Source organism: Leptonychotes weddellii, chromosome 8 (genome assembly GCF_054177405.1).
Source record: "Leptonychotes weddellii isolate Sample4059 chromosome 8, ASM5417740v2, whole genome shotgun sequence".
Lineage (NCBI taxonomy): Eukaryota > Metazoa > Chordata > Mammalia > Carnivora > Phocidae > Leptonychotes > Leptonychotes weddellii.
The window spans coordinates 100,175,909-100,197,337 of NC_138376.1; the positions used below are offsets into that span (position 1 = coordinate 100,175,909).

Here is a 21,429-nt window from a genome sequence, read left to right on the forward strand (position 1 = left end):
GTGATCCCAGGGTCCTGGGATCAAGCCCCGCATTGGGCTCCCTGCTCAGTGGGGAGTCTGCTTCTCCCTCTCCTACTCCCCCTGCTTGTGCTCTCTCTCTCTCTGTCAAAAAGATAAATAAAATATTTTTAAAAAAGAATACATGTGTTAGATGAAGCGAAGTACCCTCTCATCTACTAGAAATTGTATTTTTATAATCACTTTTTAAGTTATTTTGAAAATGTTGCCTATTCAGCCTACCTAGTTGTATACGAGAGTGCTTCTTCATGTCATTTCTCTATCCTCTCATCGCACGTCTTCCTTAAGTTTTGCATCTTAGTCCTATTTACCATCCCCCATCCTTCAAATCTGCAGTGGCTTTGTTTCATATTATTTTAGTCATGGCCAACACTACTTCTCCTTCTATATCTCAGTGCAACCACACCAGGTAAAAACACTTGGGAAAAGCACATTAGTGGAATGTTCTGTCTTGGGTTCCTCACGTTAATGGTTGTGTCCGTTCTGAGGGATATCTGAAATATGATTGCATTAGTGATCACTCCTTATTAATTCAAACCCTGTTGATAAATGTGACAAAAATTCACAAGAATGTTATACAATTACTTTTCAATGAGAGCAGCGTGCAGATTTCCTTTCCGGTTGTTCAGACAGAATGAGTGACTAATGCAGATACCACTTTCATACCAAGGAAATTCTAGATACTGTAATGATTAATTCTTCCTGATTGTTGTGATTATTTCATAACTTGTGTCCAGAAATAGTCCTCTTTTTAACACCAAGGAAATTTGTCCTACTAATTTACATTGGTGATCACTTATATGGTCAGCACGTTATTGGAAGAAGCAAATTACATGTTTAAAATTGCAGCATTTTTAAAAAAGATTTTGTTTATTTATTAGGGAGAATGCATGCAAGCAGGGGGGAGAAGCAGAGAGACAGGGACAAGCAGACTCCATGCCGAGTGTGGAGCCCGATGTGGGGTTCAACCTCACGACCCTGAGATCACAACCTGAGTGGAAATGAAGAGTCGGGTGCTTAACCGACAGAACCACCCAGGCGCCCCTGAAATTACAGAATTTTGAATGAGAAATATATCATCTTTGCTAACGTGTATTTTTAGGTGAGAAGACATGGATCATTCATCCTATAGTTTTTGCATGAAATCCTTATTTCAGAAACTTTTCAGAGTTGCTTTTACTGCTGAAATGAACTACGGCTGCAGGTTTTTGATTTCTTCTTTCAGTTCATTTTCCATTAGTTGACTTTGTGTCATGGTAGGAGAGTCATTCTATCTAAGAGTGCAAAGTTACGTGCACTCACGTCTGTGTGCCCAGCCCCTCACCTCTGACAACCGGATTGCTCCCCGACAGTGGGGAAGATGCCACAGCTTTAGCGGGCTGGTGCCATTGACAACGTTATGGTTTCCTTCCCGGGTGCACTTGCCGGGCTATGCAGCTGCCCTCCTGGGCAGCGCTTGTCGCCTCCCTGTGCCTGCTCCCACCGCCCACCACAGGTCTCCTCACCCACTGCTTCCTAGCCCAGCTGACAGACCTGCGATGGGGAAGCCCTCAGTGGACGTTGCTTCTCCACTGCTTGGATGGACCCGGGTGAAATTGCCAGTGTTTGATGGGTTTTGACTCACAAAGTCAGCAGTTGCTTCTACTTCAAGCTAAGACATGCTTGTCTTCATCCTTTTATGATTCTCCGGCTTCTGGGAAGAGATGACCCTCCTCTCCGAGGTGAATTCATCCATCTCAGGAACCCATAAATTCTTTCTCTCCTGGGATCTGCCTCCATCAGTTTTGCTCGTCTTTTCATGGTTTTCATTTCTTATTTTCACCTTGGCTCCTTTTTATTAACCATATAACATAGCCCACCCAGTCTTTTCTGCCTTTATATTTGATTTTTAAAACTATATACAACATGCCACACATATAAAGGAGAAATATGAAATATATGTGCAGTTTAAAGAATAGTAGTGTAACAAACATCATCTTAAAACTAGTCCCTTTTCAATATATTTGAAGCCCTTGTGTGCTCTTCTTCCTTCTTCCCCCAAGCAATATCCTGAATTTTGTATTATTTTATTCTTTTCTTTATAGTTTAATCACATGTGTATATGTCTTTTAAGAATCTTTTGTTTAGGGACACCTGGGTGGCTCAGTCGATTAAGTGTCCGGCTCTTGGTTTCAGCTCAAGTCATGATCTCAGGGTCATGAGATCGAGCCCTGCATGGGGCTCCACGCTCTGCATGGAGTCTGCTTCTACCTCTCCCTCTGCTCCGCCCCCCACTCCTACTCTCTCTTGCTCTCAAATACACAAATAAAATCTTTTTTTATTTAAATTCAATTAGCCAACTTATAGTACCATAAATAAAACCTTTAAAAAATAAATCTTTTGTCTCACATGTTTTTAAACAAATAGAATAAAAATGTATATAGTCTTCTGAAGCCAGCTTTCTTGCCCACCGTTATGTTTGTGAGGTGAATCTATGTTAACATGCAGTTTTCTTTCATCTGGTTTCCCAGTTTCCATGGTGCACTGTTGTAGACTCTGCACCTGATGCATAAATGTCCTGAATTCCAAATAAAATAACTTTATTTCCCAGTTTTTATTCCCTGGAAATAGCCTATTTTGTTTCACTTTGTCAGCCTTATTGCCAGAAACAAAACTCTTCTGTCTTAAACAGAAAACCAGTGCCCTCTCCTTAATTATGTGTCCATTTCCAGCTGCTTCTCTGCCTTTCTTCTTTCCTTCAAGACTGAAAATCTTAGAGTGAGTAGTTCATACTGTATGTCTTAGCCTCCCATCCAGGCTGCATTTGACCTCTTGATGGTTGACCTTCCAAGTTTTTCAAACTTTCTCCTTTGATTTCCTTGATAAAGCTCGTGAGACTATATATCAGGCATGATCTCTGAATTCTCTATCCTCTGTCCTTCTAATTTTTACGTAACAACTCTATTGATGCATTATTAACGTGCTGTCTGTATTCTAACATCTGTGATAAATGCCGTTCATTCGTCCTGCTTGTATTGGGTATGTAATATGCTCCGCTACCAAGCGTGGACATACAGAGATTCGTCAGATGTGGTCGGGGAGTTCAGAGCCATGAGGAGGCAGATATGGACACTGTATTCCCAGTACCGTACAACAGGTGCCCCATTGTGCACGATACTGTGGTGGCCCCAAAGGAGGGACGTATGAACTCTGATTAGTTGGAGCAGATAGACAGGTTTCAGGACCCAGTGGAGCTCTTTGAAGGATGAATAAAAAGTTACCGGAGGGACACAAGAGGAGCGCATTCCAGGTTTCTACCCGGGGCGGGGCACCTTTCAAGGGTTTTTCTTCAACTGCACCTGGAGCTGGAGAAGGTCTATGACAAACCTCATCCCCTGAGTTTTCTATTTCTTACCTACTTTCCACGATTCCTGTCTCTAGGCTCTGGTTGGCCCCAGAACCCAGATTGGATTTGGCAGGTGCCACAGCTTAGATGGGGCTGGGCAATCAGACACAGAAGGAAAGGGAGGAGTGTGAGAAAAGTCGGGGATGCAAAAATGGCATGAGGCAGGTGGGGGGCATGAGCACATATGCGTGGCTGGAGCACAGGTAGGGCGCTTATGGAGAAGAGGTGGGAAACAGAATTGACCAGAAAAGCAGTGTCCAGATCATGAAAGAACATCCGCGCTTTGCTGAGGGGTTTGGACGTTATGTGGGCATGAGGAAAACTTGAAAGGCTTTCAAGGAGCAGAGTACCTGAAAAGATGTGTGTTGGGTGTTCTGTGCGTAACGTTCAGCTGGTTTTCTTGTTTCTCTGTGGAAGCTGTGGATGAGGCACACCACCCCGCTCTCCCTTCGAAGAGAAACTGTGGCGGGCGTCGGCCTGCAGGTGTCACGGCCTTCCCACAGGGCCTCCCTCCCTGGGCTGCCCCCCAGTGACGACTGAGCATGGCGGGATGTTCTGCCCAACGCAGGACTCCTCTAGTGGGCAGCCTTTGCTTGAGGTTGTGCTGGCAGAGACTTTCTCAGAGCCATGTTTGATGCTGCTTCTTTCCCCCTTTCCTTTCATGGCGGCCAAGGGTTTAGGGTGGTCTGGGCCCTCCCCACTTTCTCTGTCCCCGGGGTTCCCCTGAGTAAGCTCTTAGATTTCTAATTATGTTACGGAACCTGGACTGGCTCGTGCAACAGAAGAACCAAGTGGCACCCAGAGATCTTGGAGGATAGGAGGTTTATTTAATAACGGCGGGCTCAGAGGAGAGTGGTCTCCAAAGGTCTGAGCCCCGCACACAAAGGAGGCAATTTATACGCTTCTGCTTCCGCATATTGGGCACTCTGGGCGCAGGCGGGAAGTGGGGCAGGGAGAAGAAGCCAGAAGAGCCCCGGGGCAGGGGCTGGGACTCCCTTGCTGGCTCCTCGGCCATCTTAGGACACAGATTTTTCCTTATCAATTACATCTTGCTATCTGCTTCCCATAGGATGTGAACTGACACATGATGCTTCGAAGTCTGTTTTTTAAATTTCAGTGTATGTCTGTAGGTGGTTTATTTATGTTTTTCCCTCTGAGCTAGCATGCTTTCCTTTATATGAAATAAACTGTGGTATGAAGTGAGAAGTAATCTTTATGTTATCTGAGGAGAGACTGGACTCCTGGGAGAGCCAGGCTTCCCTGCACCTATTTATCATTCCAGCTACCTGGGCTCTGGCGGGCTTCCGGAGGATCCGTGCAAAGCCGCCAGCCTTGCTCGGTTCTACTTGGTCAGGGTTTCCCACACCCCATCATGAGTCAGGATTGGCTCAGGTTCCAAGAGTTGACGGACAGGAAACACTTCAGACAGAGCATTTCTTTTCCTGCCTGTCATTCTTTTTTTTTTTTTTTTTTTAAAGATTTTATTTATTTATTTGAGAGAGAGGATGAGAGGAGAGAGAGAGCACATGAGAGGGAGGAGGGTCAGAGGGAGAAGCAGACTCCCTGCTCAGCAGGGAGCCCGATGCGGGACTCGATCCCGGGACTCCAGGATCATGACCTGAGCCGAAGGCAGTCGCTTAACCAACTGAGGCACCCAGGCGCCCCCTGCCTGTCATTCTTACCATAGAAAGTATTTGGATATCTCATGACTAGCAGGTGGTTAGATCAAAGAGGAAGATAATTCAGCATCTTAAAAAGCCTGTGACCTAGCATTTTGGGGGGACAGGAGTAATCAGAGCAAACTACCAGGTGAATTTTGAGGCAGTGTTTTCTCTGTGGCATATTGTGCCTTATATATGAAAGGCACTTCCTCGCTCTCTCTTTTTAATACATGTTTAAATGTTTCAGTGAATCATGTTCTTGAAGTCAGCTATCAGAAAAGTATGGAAGTTCATTTTTAGTTTTTAGAATGTCTATCGTTTTTATTGCAGTTTATGTAATATGGCTCACAGCAAAATTCTATACTCCATTTATTTAAAATAAAGTGCTAGGTTGACTAAGATGTTTTTTGAAACCAAAATGGATGTGTTTGAGTTAAGTTGTGGAGTTGAGCCGTATCTAATCCCTTGGGCCGGCTCTCAGGTGTTCTTGTGATCATAACTCTTTTGTGAGTTCTCTGTGAATGGGAGTTCTCTGTGTGGTCCAGGATTTAGGGAGGGACTGAGGACCAACTTTATGGTTTTGGCTGCCCTGCTTTGTTCTCATCTTACACGTTAGAGTCTCTTCAGTAGGAGACAGCTAAAAGGCCAACAAAAATTCAAATGGATTCAAAATCTGTGGAGTGAGAAGATGTTAAATGCCTTTAACATGAACTTTTCCATTTAAAAACACATTTTTTAAGTACAAATGATCTAATTATAATTGTGGGCATTTTCTCGTAAATTTTCATTTAAAGAGAATACATAGTATATTGCTGAAATGTGAAAAGAACCATGTAAAGAAAAACCTCATATTTCTGTGATATTGTTTAATAGTGCTAGGAAGTCTATTTGGTGAGAGGATTTCATGTGATATCATAATTTTGCAGTACTAAGAACCCGTGCACAAATGAGACATTGTTCCTGTTCAGGGTGGCAGATGATTATCAGTGAACATGACAAAAATGACTACTTCAAAAGCCCAAGTGAAATGTTAATGAACTTATGTCTTCATTCTGATGAGATTGAATTTAGGGGGGTGCATGACCTTTTTATTTAATAAGTACTAAGTTACCAATGTTGTCGGAGTTGTAGGGAAAGCACAGTGGCATGTAGAGTGGCTACTACAGGGAGGCTATCCGTGTCAAGTGGAAGTTTGGGAAAATCAATATGGCATCTCACATTGGCATTTGAGATTTGTTTCAAACCAGTAATTGATTGTGTTTGATGGGAATGAGTGGATGGAGTGCTAAGGCAAATCAATGCTATTTTTTAAGGTGTTTATTTTTCTTAAACCTCATGCTTATGTAAATTTTGCAAATATAGTATAAAGAACTTTTTCCCCTAAACCATTTGAAAATAACTTGTTGGCATGAGTTAGTGTGCAGGTACTTACAAAGTAAGTGTGCATTTCTTATAAAGACACTCCCTACAATAACTACAATATAACCATCAAATCCAAAACTTTAATACTGATACTTTACTACCATCTAATCCTCAGACCCCATTCAAGTTTTGCCAGGCATCCCTGATGTCTTTTATAACAAAAGGATCCAGTCCAGAATCACGTGTCAGATTCAGTGGTCATATCTCTTTTTCTCCTTCAATCTGGAATGTTTCTTTAGTCTGTCCTAGAGTTTCATGATCTTGAAAGGCCATTTTTGTAGGATGTTTTTCAATTCAGGTTTGTCTGAAGACCCTTCCTTGTTCTTAGAATCAGGTTGGGCAGGAGTATCATAGAAGTGGTTGTTGAGGAGGAAGATAACTTTTCCTCTAACCTCTTCGGTTCAGTGTATGGAGGCCTGCAAATTAAACTGACCAAGACAGGTTAGTAAGAGGAAAGAAAAACAGATTTAATTAACTACATATGCACGGGAGTTCACAAATGTAACTCAAAGTAGTAGTAAATATTTGAGACTTATATACCATCTTAATAAGGAATGGGGAGGGCCAGACGGTACTTCTGGGAGAACAAGTGACTTTTTAGAAGGGAAGTGCAGAGAAAGGACACTTATGGAAAAACAAATGACTCTTTGGAACGATAAATGGGCCCTTCGGAAAATAGATGGGAGAGATGATGGTTTTGCAACAATATCAGTCCAGGTGTGGTGCCAGCTTCTCTTTCTGAAAGAGAAGATTGGAGTTGTTCCCAGAAATGGGATTTATGACAATTGAATTTTTTTAAAACTCTTTCGGGAATCTCTGCTTTTAGGCAGATAAGGGATTTCAGGAACTCAAAATGCCTTTATCGTAAAATAATTTTTATCCCACAGTGGCTTATTCTGGATCCTTTCATGGTGCTTTTTTCTTATTGTGTCAATTAGTGCACAATTTCAGTTCCTCTCATGATAATGATGTTCACTTTGATCTGGTGTCTGCCACTCCTTAATCAATCAAAGTTTCACAGTGTGTTCTATTTATAATGAATAAGTATTTTGTGAGGGGATACTTTGAATTTATGCAAATATCTTGTTCCTTCCTAAACTTTCAGTTGTTGCATTTACTAGTTTATATTATTATGGTCTCATGGTTTAATGGGTTATAATCTGTGACTGTCATTATTTATTTTGATGCTCAGTTGTTCCATATTTGGCCAGTGGGAGCTCATTCAAGCTGACTTGTATGTCTTTTTGACATACCGCCATCATTGTTTGAGCATTTCCTTGCTTTTGGGGGCACATGTTATTCTGAGATCATCTTACACTTTCCCTACCCTAGTTCTGAAATTAGCCATTTCTCCCAGAAGCTCTTGTTCCTTTTCGTGGAGAATGGTATTTAGAAACCAGAATCTGGGTGATAGGTGTGTTCATTGTGATCAGGGTGTTGCTGTGGCTCACAGACGCTCTCAGTAGATAGTCATCACTGCTGTCCCCACCCACCCGAGGGGGACTCCCTGCTCATTGTTCATGCTCTGGTTCCCTGTGCTGGGCTACCATGCAATAGTGCTACTCCTCTGTGTTATTCTGGTCTCGACGCCCACATCAGGCCCCCTTGCCCACTCCTGCAGGGAGTCCTGTCTCACCTTGCTCAGGTGTGACAGCCTGGGTGGGCCACAGCCCCAGTGGGAATGCTTCTTGCTCTGCTTGGGCTCTGAAAATCTGTGCTTGGGTACCCCCACCCCCTCCCTGTGGGGCTATCTTCTTTACTCTGCTCAGAATGTGACACCCAGGTTTGGTGAACGTCTTCCTCATTCTAGCCGGTCTCTGATCCATGGCTTCCCTACTCCCGTGTGGATTTCTGCCTTACTCATCCCCACCAAATGGCTTTAGGAATGAATTGTTCATGAAGGGGAACAGGGCTTAAGGCCATTTGTAAGCGTTGATGTGGAACTAACCTAATAATTTGCTGAACTCAGAAAATCTGTGGTCATATTTTTTAACCAGGGTTCTGGAACATACCATTAAAGAGAAGCGATTTCTTAAGTATCCTCAGGTCCATTTATTTTTTTTAAGATTTATTTTTTAATGTGAAGATACATATTTTAATATAACGGAGCTTTGATGTTTAATTTATTCTGCATTCAATGAAAAATGAACACACATTTATAGCATATCTTCTCCAAAATAGACATGTGCATTAATTACTTAGGAGTAAATTGTCTTCGGGGGATTTTGTGTCCAAAGTAATCCATGATGAAAACACCAGAATCAAGTACCAGTTCCTCATTGACATTTCATCAGATCTGTGCTCTTTGGATTCAGACAAAAGGTCTAAGGTACTGCCCACTCTGCACATGGGATGTATACTGGTGACCCCAAATTTATATTTCCAGCCCAGATCTTGGCCTTGTAGCTGCCTTTAGATCTCTCTACTTTAGACTGTCCTTTTGTCTCAATTGTGCTAAAATTTTGTCATTGACATGCCTGTGAGATACCAAAATGGAGATATCAGGTAGGCATTCTTTGGGTTTTGTGCTCCTTTGATACTTCACAGGCATCTCAAACTCAGCATGTCCATACTTGAACTCTTGATTACTAACACCACCCTCCCCAGTGCAGATCTTCTTCCCAGTCTTCCCTATCTCAACAAATGGCACAACCATGCCCCCAGCAAGAGATTTGGAAATGTTCTTGATTCTTCTTTATTCCTATGTAGAATAGGTCAATGCATTCTGTGGTCTGTGGTCTGTTCTGTTCTTTTCAGTACCTCCTGTCTCAACTCTAGTTGGGATGGGAATGGGATAAAGCTGGGAATGAAATGTCTAATTTCATTTAACCTTGACCTTGAAGTGAGGACAGTTCCCTCCCAAAATCTTTGACCCTGCCTACACACAAACACATCCTGCCTGGCACCATCAAATGCCCCAGGCCTCCCCTTGTCAACATAGTTCCCAAAGGCAAATTGCAAGGGGCCTTGTGGCCCAACTTATGACAGAGTCACAAGATTTCTGCAGTCTCCTCAGTTTAAAGCATAGGATATTGCTCTGAGACACTGGTTCTGAATGGCTCCCAGGGAGGACCTACTTTGGAAAAAAGAGCAAAAAGATAGATAGAAATGGATACATGGAGGGCCATAGTTCTTCATTACAAATGAAAATGGGATAGAGCTGAGAATGAAGAGCCCAGCACAATCTCCTGGCAAGCTGGCTGTCTTGGGAGTGCGAAACACCTGTGGGCTGGAGAAAAGGAAACCCCCCTTGGCTCTATATGGGAGCCCAATGGGCAAGAAGCTGAATTATTCCTTCAAAAAGAAAGGGAAGGAAAAAAAACAACAACACAGTATCTCTCACCTCATCTACTTCTCATCCTCATTCATTATCCTCATAGCTGCCAAAGTGATGTCTGCATATCAGATCATGTCCCTAGCCTGCTTAAACACATTTAACAAACCCCATGATTCTTATGTACGGCTGCATGACCAGTCCCTGTTCCTCTCTCCACTCTTATCTTGTGCTGTTCACCCCTCTACTCTCTAAGCCCTGAGCACCTGGTCTTTTTTCTTACTTGGAACATATCAAACTTTTTGCTACCTTAGAGCTTTTGAACATCCTCTGCCTAGAAGATCATTTACTTCCCTATTCCAAGTAGAACCTTTGAATCTTTACACCACAGCCAAATGCTTACTGATAAGTGTGATTTGGGGACTAGTTTCTGTTCTCCTTCAGTATTATTTATTTTGTACTTGAAGGAGAATCTCAGTGTCAGTTAGTATGAAATAATAATTAAACTTAATTTACTATTAAGAAAACAACAAGAAAAAGTCTGCTTCCAACTGCTTCCAAAATAAAAATCTTAATAAAAATCAATGTAATTATGACATTGAAAATATAAAAAAGAAAATATGGGGCGCCTGGGTGGCTCAGTTGGTTGGGCGACTGCCTTCGGCTCGGGTCATGATCCCAGGGTCCTGGGATCGAGTCCCGCATCGGGCTCCCGGCTCGGCGGGAGGCCTGCTTCTCCCTCTCCCACTCCCCCTGCTTGTGTTCCTGCTCTCGCTGTCTCTGTCTCTGTCAAATAAATAAATAAAATCTTTAAAAAAAAAAAAAGAAAATAAACTACAATGTCTATAAAATATTCAGCATATGAAACACTTTGAAATCCTGGGAAAAAAAGGGAATTCAAAGTATATTGTTACCAAATTATGTCTAGTTCAGTTTTCACACAACTCGCTTCAGTAAAAATGATGAATTTTTATTAATGGTGTTTGTAAATACTATAATAATTTCTTACATGTACATGGCACAGCCCAAAGTACAAGAATGTGTGCATGCATTGTCTCTCTTGAATTTCAAGCCTCATGAGATCAGAGAAGTGACTTGCGTAGCATCACCCAGCCAAGTCCAGTGCCCTGGACTCCCACCTTCATTCAGGAAATATTGTGCATCAAGCACTATGCTAGGAACTGATGAACAAAATGTGCTTATGATCTAGTAGAGAAGAAACATAATAAACAAGTAAACCAGCAAATACATTTATGTACTTGGAGGGATATTTTTTCATTGCTCCTATACACTGAATATCTGGAGCCAGGAACATATCGAACTTCCAAACCAACCTTTAGATATGAAATACAGAGGAAAGGAAGAGTCAGAGACTCTTTTTTTCATATTAACTCATAGGAGATAAATGATTTGAGGCAGTATAAAATTATATTGTTTTGTAGATAATGTATCCATGAGAACTGAAAGCTCATCCCCACCACTCCTTCCAGAATAGTATTCAGTGGAATGCAAGGATTTGCAGATCTAGCCTCTGAGGAAGCAGGAAGAAAAGGAAGAAAACCAGGGAGTTAGAGGCCAGAGAGGACAGAGGGAACAGAGGTTTGGCCCAAAGGGAAGCGTTTTCTTCTACTAAGTGATAAGGTGCCAAGTGACAGAGATGAGCAAAAGGGTAAGGAAACCTCTTTCACCCCCAAATCCCCACACACCCTGTAGAGACTAACAAACAAAAATGGAACGTGGAGAGGTGAACGATTTAGTGCATTCTCCTCAGTTCTGTGTGCTTGGCTTGCCAACAGCAAGCTTCATTATAAATGAATTACATCCTTCCTTGGTGAAGAAATCGGCTCTTTATAATTTCAAGAGAACTACATGTCAGAAAAAAGAGAACCAAAGACTCCATAAGATGATAGATTTATTTAAGTTTTGAAAGGAATTGGACTCCCTTGACCCCCACTTTCATAGTTTACTAAATTGATGGTAGGGACGCCTGGGTGGCTCAGTCGGTTGGGCATCTGCCTTCGGCTTGGGTCATGATCCCAGGGTCCTGGAATCGAGTCCCACATCGGGCTCCCTGCTCAGTGGGGAGTCTGCCTCTCCCTCTGCCGGTCCTCCCTGCTTGTGCTCTCTCTCTCACTCTGACAAATAAATAAATAAAATCTTAAAAAAAAAAAAATAGGTGGTAAATCTGCCCAGCCCTCCTCTGCTCTAGAGATCCCTTTCCTCTACTTTAGTGCCTTTGGAGCTTCCTACGAGATCATTCTTGGAGGGTGTTTGAGGTTGTACCTTTACCTAAAAGAAAACTGTAATCTGATATGCAAATGAATTATTGTGCTATGTATGTGTAAGGAATTATTACAGTATTTATAAGCATCATTAGTGAAGATTCATCGTCTTCACTGAAACAAGTCATTTGGAAATTAAACTAGAGATAATTGGGTAACAGTAATACTTTGAATTCCCATCTCTTCCAAGGTTTCAAAGTGTTTCGCATACTGAATATTTTATAGACCTTCCTGGTTTTTTTCCTTTTTATAGTTTAAATGTCCTAATTACATTAATTTTTATTAAGACTTTTATTTTGGGAGCAGGCTTTTTAGTTGTTGGTTTTTTGTTTTTTGTTTTTTTAATGGTAAATTAAGTTTGACAGTTATTCCCTACTAATCACTGCTGGGATTCTTCTCCAGGCTGAAGGTAAATAATACTGTAGGAGAAAGGAAATTAGTTCCAAAATTACATTCATTATTTAGTATTTGACTCTAGTGTGAAGATTCAGAGGATCTGTTTCACTAAGAAAAACAATATTATGATTCATGGTCATTAAGCCTCATGGCTGTTTTATCAGTGGATTAAATTTTCAACTTTTGCTTATAGGATTGCTCTGTGTGTGTGTGTGTACATATAGTCAATGAACAGTAAGTCTGTAGGAATATGAGAACCAATACCATTCAAAACTAAACTTTTCCCTCAAACAGCTTCTTTTCATTCGTTCCTTGTTTCCCTAAAAGGTGTCTTTATCCATCCAGTTGCTCAAGCCAGCAACTGGGTGTCATCTTGACAACTTCCTCTCCCTTACCTCCTACATCTGCTCTAACACCAAGATCTCTTTATCCTGCCTTCTCCGTTCTGTCCACTCTGTTCACCCCAGAGCCACCACCCTGGTTCAAACTCCTGTCGTCTTTTGCCTGGATTGCTGTAGGACTTCTTAATTGGTCTTCCTAGATCCATTTTTGCCTCCTTTCCCTCTGGTACCAGGACTCTTATAATCATGCAGATCTGATCCTGTTCTTTCTCTGCTTGAAGCCCCACTCATTGTGTCTCCCAAGATAAAGTTTAAGGCCCTTAATATGATCTGTGAAATCTCATGTGATCTTGCCCCTACTACCTTTTCCCTCACTCCCTTGCCTGAGTCACATTGCTTTTTGCTCGTTTCTTTGAGACATGATACTCTACCATTTCAGGTTTGACACATGCTGTTCTTCCTTCCCTCCTCTACTTGAGCTTAAAGTCACTTCCTCAAACTTCTTAAGACTAAGGTGGGTTACCGTGATATTCACTTCCATGCCATCCTACACTTGCCCTTTTAACCACATGTAACACTCGCAATTATTTGTTCAAGGTCTGTCTTCCCCACTCAACAGTTAGATCCAAGGAGGGGAGGATCAGGTCTGAGTTGCTCATCATTTTATCCCCAGCTCCCAGCAGAGTGCTTGGCACATAATGAATGCTCAGTAAATATCTGTTGGATGAATGAAAATGAATAAATGAAATGGGTGAGTGAATGAATGATAGACCGATGTAAATGTCACTCAAATACTTACTTTGGTGTTGAATTATTATGACATTTCAAATTAGAAAAAAAAAACACAAATAATGAAAATTTGAGCACAAATGGGTAGTACTTTTAAAAAGTTTGTTTGAAAGCATTATCAACAGTCTTGTATACTCAGGTTTAAATTGATTTGGCAATGTGTGGGAACAGAGAGAAAGGATCTTTCAGGTGAAGAAATTTAAGTATATTGGTAAGCCCTGAACAAGTGGAAAGTTTTCTTTATGAGAATGTATATAGAATGTAACATCTAGAAAATATTATTTGTCTCCTTGGACTCATGCTACAACATATCTAAATAACTCTCTAACGTGTAAAGGCTGATCTAACATAAGAACTTCACATTCACTGGAAATTTGCAGACTTCTTAAGAACACAGCAAAACCAGGAAGTAGGCACACATCCAATAGTCAAAAGACAAGTAAAATAGATGTCATAAAGCCCAACGCGTATGTATACCCGAAGTCTTCACTCCAACTTTGCTTGCTTCTACTTTGCACATAGCATCAGTAAACTTACTTACTTGGCTCTCTCATTTCTAAGGACAAAGCCCCACCCAAGAACTGGACAGGGACGAGCAGTTGTAAGAACCATACTCCCAGTGGCAATGTCCAGCAGCACGGTCACCTCGCCATCCTCCAGACTTCTGGGGAACTGTACTTGTGTGATAGCACTGACCACATTCACCTAGTGACACAGTTATGCTTGTAAAATGTTGCTTCCCATTCGTGATCATAAACATCTTAGGGAAAGACCTGGGCTTTTCACAAAGCTTTCAGAGTATCACACAAGAGCATGCCATAGCTGATAATCATATTCAAAACAAAGCAAAACAACTCTGAGACATCAAGAGAAAATTAAATCATGTTTAATATTGTTTGAGGAACCTGGAATGAAGTATTATATTTTTTTTGAAGTGTTATATTTTAGAAATATTTTTATCCCTAATAATGAAAGTTAGAAAAAGGTGACTACAAAGTTACTACGTCTGTTTTTTAGGGCTACTCATAAACTGGGGAGTGTCCCAAGCATGAAGTTTCAGTATTTCCCAGTTCTGGTTTTATTGATGTAAGTTTGCAAATCTTTAAACTCGACCTAGCTTGTAGCAACCTATTAAGAATGCGAGGGTAAGTATTATAATTTTAAAAATAAAAACTTGAAGTGGTAACTTAAATTATTATCTTAAGATTACAGTTTATTGCGGTGCATGGGTGGCTCCGTTGGTAAGCGTCTGTCTTCAGCTCAGGTCATGATCTCAGGGTCCTGGGATCGAGCCCTACATCTGGCTCCCTGCTCAGCGGGGGGTCTGCTTTTCTCTCTCCTTCTACCCCTTCCCCCCGACCCGGCTTGTGCTCTCTCACTCTCAGATAAATTAATAAAATCTTTAAAAAAATAAAAAGATTACAGTTTATTAAGGACCAGAACTTTTAGTCTTTTCAGGATACATTTAGCCATAAAAGCGGTGTAGCAGTGTGACAAAATCAAAGGCTTTAGTGTCAGAAAGATCTAGGTTTGGATCCTTCCTTTGGTCACATACTGAGTCACAGTGGGCAATATGTTTAATCTCTGTAGATGAGGGCAATCTCTGAGCAATTATTAGTGATGTGATATTATCATATATCAGTTTGGTGAAAAATGAATTGGAACTACAAGAGGGAATCGTTGAGAAATCAGCTAATGAATTTCCTTGCTCCTGGAGCTAGAGGGTCAGGTATTAAACAAAAAAACATTTACCTGGTGACAATACCCTCTCCATTTAAGTCATTTTTTTAGTCTCTCTGGCTCTCAATTTCTTTATAAAACATTGGAATAATAGCAGAACCTAGCTGTATCAGTCAGTTAAGTGCAGTAACAAAACCCCCCCACATCTCAGTGATTTAAAATAACAAAGATGTATTTCTTATTCACGTCCACTGTGGGTTGACCAGCAGCTCTTCCACATCATCCTTACACGAGAACCTGAGATGGTTGACTTTTACCATCTGGAGGGTTGTCAACCATCATGGCTAGGGGAAGAGATCATAGCAAGTTACACACTGGCTTTTAAAGGGTTTTGCCAGGAAGGGACACACGTCTCTTTCCTCATGTGTCAGTGACCAAGGCAAGCCACTTCTTTTGCCTAGATTCACGGGGTTGAGAAAACGCAATCCAATAATGGGTCTGTGGGCCTAGAAGGAGAATTGGAATGTTGGTGAATAACCCTAATGACCACCCCATGGCCCTATTAGTATTGTCAGGGGATTGTTAGTGAACGTAAAACTAGACACAATGCTTGGTACCTTACAAGAACCAAATAAATGTAGGGCTTGTTATGACTTAACATTGGTTACAAACGTCATTCATAATGATGACTTGAGGTTTATTTCTGCTTGTTGCCCATAGTGTCCCATAATAAAAGGAAACTTCAGAAATAAGGCCTGTGTCGAGACAAAATAACTGCATAAGCTCGCACGATGGAAATGCCTCAGTGTCCTACATGGACATAGTGCAACGACTCAGATGACTTATATTCACAGTGCTTAGTTATTCTTTTCTGTCCAGATGGGAAATTTGTGGCTTATATAAACTGCTAAAGAACAAAGAGGATCGGAGTGACACATTTAATTTTATGGAGCCAAGTACATTATTTTCCAGCGCACGGCCCGTGTCTACACCTTTCCTTTCACTCTGTTAAGCGGCAACGGCGCGGCCACCCTGGTTCCAGGTTGAGCGTAAGCAGGTCAGGTTGTAGTCAGAGCGGTGTAGACAAAAATAAGTCCTCTCGGTTTTCAGAGTCCTCTTTCTTCTCCTTTAGTCTTGGGTCCTCAACGCCCCGGCAGCATCTGGAACTTAGCCGTCCCCAAGTGAATGAAGAACAGAATGAATATGCAACAGTTGTCCCCATGGGAAGGAATTTCAGACGCAGGGAGAGCACGAGGGGGCATTTTCTCAGTGCCTGGGATCCTGAAATCCTGTGCTGATTGCCTTTCCCTTTCCACTCATTTCTTCCCTCCTTTGTAGCCAGGCCGTGGTCACTGGGGAAGCAAGGAGGAGTACCTTGACCCCTGCAGCACCGCTGGACACAGCTGCCTTGAGCCCTATTTCTCTAGTAAATAGCATTCCCTTCCCCATCTCCTTCTCACCCCTGAGAAAGAATCCTGTTTTTAAGAAGAAACAGTCAGTCCCCTCCCCGATGTTTGATCCGAGTAGAGGCTGGGTCTCTTGAGGAAATTCTTCCATCTCCGTGGCTCAGACTTCAACAGGCATGGCAATCACTTGGAGAGCTTGTTCAGACAGACTGTTGGGCCCATCCCCAGGATTTCTGATTCGGGAGGTGGCAGTGGGCCCATGAACTTGCATTTCCTACCAGTTCGCAAGTCATACCAATGTGGCGGTAGTTTGAACAGCACTGCTCTGAGCTCCGTCCCTGCTCCTTCCTCCCGGTGCCTCCAGAGTTCCCGGAGCTCGTTTCTTTTCAGGTACTGGGTTTGCTTAATTTTTTCATGTTGCTTTTGAACTGTTGGGATGATCCTAATTATTCCTCTTCTGGTGTTATAAGACTCGTGTTCTCTTTTATGTGTCTGCCAGAATGTTGTTTTGATTGTTACGGATGATGAATTCCTAAGCATTGGAACCATCTGGTCCCAGAAGACCTTCTGGAGGGAGGGAAAGCCGAGGGGGTTGCCTGCCCAGCACTTCTGAAGACTGTATTTGGTCAGAATAGTAAAGGGACGGCTTCCTTGTAGCAAAGACATTTGGACCTTTAATCAGCTATTTCAGAAATTTATGAGTGTTTTTCTTATACTCCTGGTATCTAGCTAGATAGCCAGTTGGTCTTTTTGAAATCATTAGAGGAAGTAAAGAAATTCCTTCAGCTATAGGGGTGGAATATAAAATTAATGCGTCTGCAGTTTTGCACAAGGACTTTTCTCCTTTAGTTGACTGAGTCAAGTTGTACATTCATAGCTGTAGCTCTTAAATTGGTCTTGATGTAACAACAAAGTGATTTGACTTTTGAGAATAAAGACACACATGAGCCTGAAGAAATGAAAGTCTAGATTTTAAGTGATCTTCTATTTGGGATGTGTATGATTAGATGAACGAACTAGGAATTGTATTGAGTTAGACGGCAGAGTGAGCTCTTTTCCAGATGGCTTATCTGGGTATTTTCTCCATGTGTATGTTTTTCCACTGTGCCTCTAGTTACACAGAAGAATTTGTGTGGCTCCGACCAGCGGTGGATTGTAGACAGCGGTGTGCACCTTGGTGCCTGCTCTCCAGCTGTGTATGTGTGTATGTATTTGAAATCTATTTCTCGGGGCGCCTGGCTGACTCAGTCGTTAAGCGTCTGCCTTCGGCTCAGCTCATGATCCCAGGGTCCTGGGATCGAGCCCCGCATCGGGCTCCCTGCTCGGCAGGAAGCCTGCTTCTCCCTCTCCCACTCCCCCTGCTTATGTTCCCTCTCTCGCTGTCTCTGTCTCTGTTAAAAAATAAATAAAATCTTAAAAAAAAAAAAAAAGAAATCTATTTCTCAAATAAATGAGATTGCTTATCACACTGAGTTTTTGATATTCAGTTAATATATTTGCAGACCATTTCTTCCTGTCATTAAATGTTTTTGTACATTTTTGAAATGACTACTGGTATGCGTTTGTTTGAGTGTACCATGATTGGTTGGTCAAATATCGGTTGTGTTAATATGATCAAGAGGGGTCAAAAAAGTACATGTTGCCGAATTCTCCTCTAAAGAGAGAGAAAACACTTTTACATAAACACTGCTAACTAATAAAAAAAAAAACCTTTTGCTGATATTTCCTTAGTTTGTCCATATGACACTTTAGGGGAAAAATAAAATCTTTTAAATCTTTAAACCTATTGGGTTTAAAATATTCTCACATCAGTTCAGGGTGCAAGAGTCATTTTTAAGTATCTTTCCCTTAGTTCTGGTCAAATCTATAGCAGCATACCAATGAGTATTTGATTTTTATTTTATGTATGCGTTGAGTGATGTAGTTTTGGGCGGTTTGTGTGTGTGTGTGTTTTGTGGGGTTTTTTGAGGAATTTGTTTATTTCTCACCTACAGCTTTGATAATTTTTATAGAAGTGGGTTCTTACAAAGGTTGGAAATGGAACTCATTCTGTCATCACCAACAGTTGCAAGTTGTTGAGGACATGGCGCTCTGCTGTGCAAGTCAGGGATGCATATGATTTCTTTCTTTAAATAACATTTTTTCTTTAAATGACATACTTTGTTGTTTCTTTGAATAACATATTTTTCCTCACTGCATTCTAAATTCATAAGCATAAATTCTTCCTTCTTCCCCTCATCTCCTTGTTTTCTCTCAACATTTGCAGTCATGCCTGGTTCTTCCCCTTATCCTAGTTCTGTTAATGTGCAGTATGATTGAAGGAGAAATCACATGTTCTTAGAGCTAAACAGATCTGGATTTGAAACCATGCTCTTCTATTTCCTGGCTGTGTGACATGAAACAAATTACTTACCCTCTCTGAGCCTCAGTGAAATGGTACAGTTTTTCCTCCCTCACAGAATTTTTCTGAAGATTAAATACAATAGTGTATATTAAGTTCCTAACAGAATATCACAGCTCAATAAACACTTGTTCCTTTCCCATTTCTAATTTTTCATTCTTCCTTTGCAATTTTCATACTTTCCCCCCAAAGTCTCCAGATGAATAATTTGAACTTCTTGGCTGTTCTCTTCGAAAAGATTCAGAGTAAAACTTTTTTCTTTCTTTCTGGAATTCATCATTTTTAAAAAGTCCCTGTTTAACTAATATTTACTTTGATCTCAGTAAGGTTGCAGAGCTCAGGTTAGTTAACTTTATTCCTTTTAAATACGAACGAATCCTAAAATGACCTTTTAAGCAGTACACAGTCCTCAACTATTTTATGAGAGCAGGTGGGGATGGGTTGGGGAGCTATGATGACGATGACTGGTGTCTCCATCAAGTAAGACTCGGAGATTTTACCACTGAATTCTGTCTTCTGCTTGGGGATTGCTGATGGGAAGTTGTGCAAGTCCATTCGTGCCATACTCATGGCTCTCGTGCCTCTGTTTTCTCTCCTGGGAATTCCTCCCTGCCTCTCTGCTTCTCTTCCTCCCTTCTTTGAAGACACCTTCTTTATGAAACCTCTGCTGCTTATTCCCTCCCCTAACCCCCACCCTCCAAGGTCACTGGCTCCTTTTGGCCTTCTCTGCATCCCATAAATACTTCCATCCCTGTGCCTAGAGTGTGTCTTAGTACTTGCTTGGCGGTCTGCTTCTAGGCTGTCAGCTCGATAAAGGCACAGAGGGTGTCAGATTCACTGCGGAGCTCTGGTGCAGGGTTTGTGTTCCACAAATCCCTATTGAGTTCAGCAGAAGTAAACGTTCGACATCACAGCATGGGTCCTCAGATAAAGCAGCATTCAAGGTTGAAATTATTCTAAGTGGCGATCTGAATTAAAAGCAGCCCAAGCAGTGCTAACTAGAGATGAGTGAGATTCTCTGCTTTCCAATACGAACGAGAAATTTGAATAAATTATCAGCATCGTTCTGGAAGAATTAGGAATGTGATTTGATTTATTTAATTACTTGACTTCATTATCTTATATGGATTTAGGAAGAAAGAAGTCCTCTTCATCATGTCAAAAGTAATAAAAAAGAACCCAGATGCCCTATAAGTAAATGGTTCAAAGCAAAGCATACTGAAGCCTGAACAAGGTCAGCAATGATTTCAATCCTCTCCATAATTTTCCTTTGGAAGATCAGCTACAGGAGCGGTATGGTCAGAACTTGCTCCGACAGACCTGGGAAACAGTTACTTCTACGTAAGTTACGATGTATCTTCTTGGACTCTTAGCTCATCTGCTATAAGGGGGTTGTCAGGCACCTTACGTTATGGGCATGAAGCTACAGCCTACATTTCAGAGTTGTGAGGATTTAATGAGCCAATATATGAATAAGCCAACAAATGTTTGATTAATCTCCAAAAGGCTACAGATAAAATCTGTGGTTCAGCAGGTAACTATAGCAAATCTAAAAAATACTTTGATTATTAAAGCAAGTTATGTTTGTCCATGGGTTGGATATCACTGAGGATCAAAAATGTAAACTAATGCTAAGTATTTGTTTAAAAAGCATACAGGGTGGGACGAGGTGGCCGAGTGGTTAAGGCGATGGACTGCTAAAAAGCATAGAGGTCAAAAACTCATCTTTATAACCCTATTAGTCTGATTTTGATGAAAATCATGAAGATTGAAGGCATTTTTAAAACTCAGATTGAAGCCACGTGAATTTATAGGATGGCTCAACCTTGGCATAAACTCATCTTAGATAAGCCCCCCAGGATGTCGACACTTGAAGAAAAGTTCCACGTAAATATACTTTCTCTGTGTTCAGATTAAGCAGGGACAGGGCAGTCACAGGGTAACCCTTGAGTACAAGGGACCATCTCCTTACCACCACCCCACCCGACTCCGGCCACAAGCTCCTGCCAAAACAGATCCTCACCCTCTAGGACGACTCTTGGGTCTCTATAGACAACAGAGCCATGCTACACGCAAAAGATGAAACAGGGTCAACGGATGGGGCAGAACAGGGATGTAATTTCAGGGCATGAAAATTAAATAAAATTCAGCCTTGCTTCTTCATCTCTTTGAAGAGATGAATGCAAATCAGGTTAAGTGGAAGAACCCTTTCCGGAGCCCCAGAGCCGGTTTCCCTCATAATGAAGGCTGGAGATCTCTGTCTAGCCTCTGTGGCTGCATGCTTGATGAGAATAATAATTCTGAAGTTGCAGGCTAATCTCCAACAGAAGCCCATTTTCATAAGTGAATCAAAGTTGTAAGGTTAGATTAACTG

General features: G+C 41.5%; 1 protein-coding gene across 3 annotated transcripts in view; it reads left to right on the plus strand.

Annotated features, from left to right (window-relative positions):
• Window positions 1-21,429, plus strand: part of TMEM200A (transmembrane protein 200A) — a 70,734-nt gene that overhangs the window by 32,894 nt on the left and 16,411 nt on the right. Inside the window, exon 2 of one of the 3 annotated variants that reach the window (XM_081828996.1) lies at window positions 20,189-20,396. The exons of the other annotated variants lie outside the window; for them this stretch is intronic. The gene's annotated coding sequence lies outside the window, so the exon portion shown is untranslated. The remainder of the gene's footprint in view (window positions 1-20,188; window positions 20,397-21,429) is intronic. 3 annotated transcript variants of the gene reach the window in all.